We start from the raw sequence: 6453 nt of genomic DNA on the forward strand, positions 1-6453 counted from the left end.
CAAAAATAGAGATCTAGCCTCATACTATGACATAGTCATGCCTCGCTATCGCAAATGAAGGAACTCATCTCTATGCTCATCCCTCAAAGTACACGGCACGTACTTTTCCAAGAAAGCCTGATGGAATTGGGTCCAAGTAAGTGAAGGTGCACCAACGGGTCTGCCCTTAATAAAAGTCCTCCACCAAGTTTTCGCGTTGCCGAAAAACTGAAATGATACATAATCCACCCCATGAGACTCCATAATAAACTTCTTATAGAGCTTCTCATGCATCTCCATAATGAACTCATATGCATCCTCACTATGCAAGCCAAAGAACTTAGGCGACTCCAACTTCAGGAACCTCCTAACAAGCTCCTAATTCTCAACGGTCAAAGGCTGGACTGCCACAGGTTTAGGAGCACCTTCAGGGACTAGAATACTGCCTAATCGCAGGGCCATGGTAGTGGCAGGATACATCTCACAGTCTGGACCTGCTCGGGAGTCCGTACTCCCACTCGAGTCTGGAAACCACTTGGAGTAGTGGCACCCCCTACGACATGCTGGCCGTCAAGATGAAGAAGTACACGGGCCATAACATCCTGGAATTCCTGATCGGACATGTCATTGGGGTGAGTCTGGGCTTGTCCTTCACCTTCCCCCGGTAGCCTGTGCTCTCTCAGGATGATGCTCACTACTAATTGCCGCTAATTTATTTCTTGAGCTGAATTATTACCGGCAAATAAATATTTGCCAGCATAGATTACGGATTACCGGCGATTGAGAGAAATGGCCACAAATATTGATACAATTGAAAAAAAAAAGTCCCTTAAATTATTTCATTTCCCTCCAACTTTTTCACTCTAATATCAGTGGCGGATGGAGCTCTAGATCCGCCTCAATCTAATATCCCTCCCTTGTTGAAAAGAGAAAATTCCCTCCTCTTCTATCTCAGATGCCCTAATTCACCAATTTAGTCTCAATTTCATTTTGCGAAACAAACTCCCAAACAGAATCAGGTATGCCTATTTTTCTCTCATTATTGCTCATATTTGTTTATGATTTCCGATTTGACAATCTAGGTCTCACGATATTCCCTCTTTTTGTATTTATTGTTTATCTTTATATGTCTATGTAGATTTAAATGCGGTAGTATTATTTTCGTCTTGTTAACTTGAAACGCTTGTCATCAGCGAGAACAATCGGGAAGCAAAATCGGAAGTAGCTACGGTCCAAGTATTTTCGAATGATTTGAGAGAACAGAGATAGAAAGAAACATCTTGTGACCTCAAGTCATTTCTTCGAAAATCTATTAGTCGTAAGCCTCGTATAAGAAATTTCGGATTCCTATTGTTTATGTGACAACCAAAGATTTTCAATGAATCACTCTACTTAGCCAGGTAAATTGTTTTGTATTGAGTATTTGTACAGTTAATGTGTTTGTGAAAATGCCACTACGACCACTTATTTTACATGTAAAGAATAACTCTTCACATACTTGTCAAGAAATTCAAGGAATAATTAATTGTGGAAGCTTTAGTGTATCAAGCACATGTTGCTACTACTTTTGTCATATTTCCTTTGTGGCATGAAATGAATAGTTTTCTGGTAGCAATTTTGGCATGTTTGTGCTTGGAAGCATAATTTCTTTTGTGTACTGAAATGCTCAATCTCTGTTTTTCATCTTTAACTTAAAATACTTGCAAATTAACATTACTGGATAATTTCTTGTATCCATGAGCACTTTAATAAGCATTCAATACTTATTTCTATTTAACTGATTGCAAGGATATTCCCATTTAAATTTGTAAAATCCCCTCCCTCGAGTACCTAAATTCAGAATGGAAGGACTTCTCTTGTATACACTTCAGCTCACTACCTTTTAATCATTTTTTGTTTTGAAGAATTTTCTGAATGGCTACATTCTATTGTCGTTGTTCAAGAAGTCTAGATTGAATGAAATTAGTCGAGGAGCTAGTGAATTGTCAGAGGAAGTTGATGATCAACTATTGAGTTTCAAGTATTCTATTTAACAATTCTTGTCTGTTTTCTTATAGTGGTGATGTTGGTCTGCCTTTTTGTGTCCAGAGTATCTTTATCATGTTCTTAATCAGTTCATATAGGCAGATACATGCCTAAAGATAGTAGAAACTAAAGCTCACCTGCACAACAACATGCCCAAAGACAGTGTATGTCCAATAGTCTTAAAATCTGTTTGACAGATGTACATGTTGTTTTACGCAGCTTCAACAAATACATATATATATCCAACAGGAACCTTGACTTCCGATCACGGGAGACCATTTCATTTATTAAACCTGTTGCATATCAGTCTCTCCATTTTCAGCCTTCTACACTATCAGTTGCAAATATTTTGATGCATGAACAAGGTGGCACTGCAATATAATGGCCAAGTATTCTTAAATGACTTTAGGAGACAGGAACATGAGAATCGCATTGATGGCTTGGGAAACTGGCAGGTAATCAATAGTAAAGGAGTTCATCTTGTGCATCATTATTTTATGATGATTTCTTTCTTTCCATTTCATGCTAATGCAGAGTTTATATATTCAAGGGAGAAGAAGATAGTTATTAGCCCCTGTGCACGTATTCCAAAGCTTTCCGTGCAATTTTCATGTAGACAATCCATGAATATAGTATCACAAACATGGTTAATTGTATTTCGCAGATGTTGAGAAAATTTAATAGCCATGGCTTAGTATAGGACTGATAAGGCAGTCAGGAGAAATAGGAGCAGTGCCAACTTACTATCTCTGCATCTTATTTCTTCGATGGAATTTATGGAAAAAGCCTTCTAGCAGTCATATATAACTCTAAGTGCTTGTTGGGCATAAATACGATCCTAGGATTTGTTAATACATGTTTCGCCATTAACTTTTGGAAATATAGACCTTCAAATACTGACATTTAAAAGAGAGCATTTCTTTTCAAGAATCTTGCATGAAAGCCAAAGATTAATTATTAACTGGGTAAGATAATCTCAATTTAGTACAATATTTGCATTGCATGGTGAGAAGATTTAAATTGATATTTTTCATTCTTTTGATGCATGTTCTTGTTATATTTAAACATCTGAAAATGCTCTAAGAACCTTCTTCCTTATCATAATTGTCAACATCTCTGTGGGAGTTGTACTAGCTAATATATGAAAAACGTGTTAAATGTTTATCATGAGTCTTAACGATGATTAATTGTTAAGGGATATCATTTGGGGCTTGAGAGGAGAATTCAAGTTGTTTTTCTTTTCTAATGGTTTAATTGATTTTGGGTGTGCTTCAGTGATTAATCCTCTGCTATTGGTGTCTTCATTATGTAAACTTGGCAAATTGTAAATCTTATATAATATTTGGGCTCATCTTGAAATGTTCCTAGTTCTGATGCTGTTTTTCTTACCTTGCAGAGCTTTCGTCACACTCACATATCACCGGGAGTAATATATTTGGGATGCAGAAAACGGGGCTGAATAACAACATGTCGACGTACAACAATGATGAAACTGAGGCAAGGGGAAAAGATTCTATTGCACGCCCACTTGTACCAAGGATGACGAGAAAGATTATCTTGCTATTGGATTAATGTTATGTAGGGTTGTGTTCTCCATTGTCTCGCAGGATAAATATTTATGAACAACTATATTGTATGATGACTATTGATGACACCAATTATTAGACTTCGTGAAATTAGTTATTGGATTCAAATGGTGTATTTTTTCTATTATGTTGGTTATTCAAAATTATGGTTTAATTAATAGTTGTTTCGTTTACTGGAAATTTAATAAATATCATGTGATATGATGAATGCATATTATTGTGTACTGTTGGAAACATTTGTAAGTTACCATTGAAATATTTTAGTAGTGAAAATTGTAGCATTAAGATGAGTCTTTATCAGCTATAAAAATTGTCATGAAGGACATAAATAAGGGCAGATTCAAATAGAAGTTTGAGATGCCATTACTATTGCCACTAAATGATGTCTCCTTTACCGGCGATTAATGAGTCTTCACCGGCAATATGAAATGTTGCTAAACATATGAACTAACACATCTTTTAGGGAGTTTTAGCGGCCATTTTAATTGCCGGTAACTAAATGCCGCTAAATGTCATTACTTTTAGCGGCAATAATTGATACCTTTACCGGCATTCGGCAGAATTGCCGCTGAAGCTTTTAGCGACCCTGGATACAACGACAAATATGTAATTGCCGGTAAAAGTTTCAGTGGCAATTTTTATTGCCGCTAAAGGGAAAATCTGTTGCCGCTAAAAGCCATTTTTGTAGTAGTGGCTCTGGATAAGCTGAACATGCTTGCCTCGATCCAACCACAGGGGCCTCACCCTTAGCCAGTGCAGCCCCATGGCCTCTAGCTCGACTGCGACCTCTCTCATGTCCTAGTCCTCTAGTGCCTGCCCCAGCACTGGGCTCGGGCACCTCGTCCCTCGCGATGGTAGCTCGTGTCCTCACCATCTGTGAGAGAATAGAAGTGGATTAGATACCAATTAGAAAAAGCTAGATACTGATAAGTCATAGATTTTCGGGCTTTCTACATCCACAACTTATGCTTTTTAGGAGTCATTTCAAGTATTTTTCTCTATTTCTATTATGTTTTTTGTGTGTTTTCAAATTTTGTGAGTTAGAGGGCATAAAGGGAACAAAGTGATAGAAAAAGGAGAAAAACAATGAGAAGGCGACTAAGACGCGACACTGCATATTCGAGATGCGGTTGCAAAGTGTTTTCACAAATCAACAGAGAGTTTGCCAAAATATAGCAAGATGCGACACAAGATGCGCCACCGCAAAGTCCAAAATGCAGTCGGATACTCCAGCTCTGAGCAATCAGTGAATCAGATAAAGTGCACCAGAATGCGGAGTACATGCGACACCGCAAACTCCAGATGCGGTCGCATACCCCTGTTTCGACCGCATACTTGGTGCCGCATGTCGTCATTTAGGCAATTTTTGTAATTTTTGTTCTCTTTCTATAAATCCTCGTGCCTAGGTTTTTGTGAACACTATTGAATATTCCTTGGACAGACTTTATTGTTGTCCTTTAGCTCTTAGTGCATTGAATAGTGGTGGTTGCAAGCTTTTTAAGGAGAATCTTCCTCTTTTTGTCATCTTCTTCCATTAATCATTGTAAGCTCTATGAATATTCTCTTTCCATTGTTTTGTATTTAATGGACATGAGTTAAACCAGTTAGCTAAGGTTGTGGGACCAAATGTGTTAGTTATGTGATTTGATTTTTATATTTCAGCTACATTTGTATGTTAAAGGTGTTTTCTATCAACTCTTCAAGCTTTAATGTCGTTTAATGTTGGACAACATTATTTATGCCTAAAGACCCTTACTTTGCTTAGAAAACAAAGTAAGGGTTAGGAAAAGAGTTAATAGCAAGAATTTTGGGTTTAAACCCCATTTAATAGCTTGAGCTAGGAATAGGAAAGCTACTTGAAGCTAAAAATGGGGATTCACATTTGTAACATTCTAAGACTTGAAAAAGCTTAGTAGTGAAATTTACTAATTGGGTTGGAAGAATTTTGGTAAAATCAAGCAACCCATTGTTTATTACACCAGAGCATATAAATTAGTGGAATCAATACCCAATTGCATTACTTTCCATTGGAATCACAACCTTAGTCCTTTTACCACTAGATTTTCTTTTTAACAACAATTAGCAAGAAATTAGATAAGAAACTTCAAACCAATCATTGTTATCCCCCTTTCCCTAGAAATATAGATTAATAGTCGAGCGTTACTCTTAGTAAGTATATTTATTCATTTTATTCTCTGTGGGATTCGACCCCAACCTCGTTGGGTTCTATATTTGAACAACAACCACTTTACTCCTATTTTAAATGTGTAATTTGGGTGTATCAAATTTTGGCGCTGTTACCAGAAAATACAGTCTAGAAATTTACCAATTAGTAAAAACTCTACTTTTAGTCTTTATTTCTCTTCTTACTTTCTTGTTGTTGATTGTGTTGATTCTGGTGAAATGAAGGACTCTGATCCAATGATGGGATAGTAGAGGAGACTGGGTATGCAGCTACTATCCATCCACCTCCGGTCCAACGGAATGCGAGTTTCCATGTAAATAACACCATGCTTCACCTGCTCAACACTAAGGGCTTATTCGGAGGTCTATCCAATGATGACCTGAATAGGAACCTTAAGAACTTTCTCGGGGTGTGTACCACCAATATGCATCCGAACATCTCAAGTGAGATAGTCAAGTTGAGGTTTTTCCCGTTCTCTCTCACGGGGGAAGCCGCCGCATGGTTGGATGAAATATTCCGACTAGTTCTATCACTACTTGGGTGGAATTGACTCAAGCTTTCCACAAGAAGTTCTTCCCTCCATCCTGGATGTTGCAACTCCGTGATGAAATCACCAACTTTTGTCAACTTTCGAATGAGGCTCTACATGAGGCTTGGACTTGATTAAAAAAGAAGGTC

General features: G+C 37.5%; 1 long non-coding RNA gene across 2 annotated transcripts; it reads left to right on the plus strand.

Annotated features, from left to right (window-relative positions):
* Positions 1-859: 859 nt before the first annotated feature.
* LOC132633948 (uncharacterized) lies at positions 860-3745 on the plus strand. Of its 2 annotated transcripts, none has more exons than XR_009579962.1 (3): positions 860-998; positions 2224-2459; positions 3401-3745. It is a non-coding gene; the product is annotated as an uncharacterized LOC132633948 (long non-coding RNA). The 2 variants fall into 2 exon arrangements; XR_009579961.1 differs by lacking the exon at positions 860-998 and adding an exon at positions 1011-1379.
* The last annotated feature ends 2708 nt before the right edge of the window (positions 3746-6453 follow it).

Source organism: Lycium barbarum, chromosome 3 (assembly GCF_019175385.1).
Source record: "Lycium barbarum isolate Lr01 chromosome 3, ASM1917538v2, whole genome shotgun sequence".
Lineage (NCBI taxonomy): Eukaryota > Viridiplantae > Streptophyta > Magnoliopsida > Solanales > Solanaceae > Lycium > Lycium barbarum.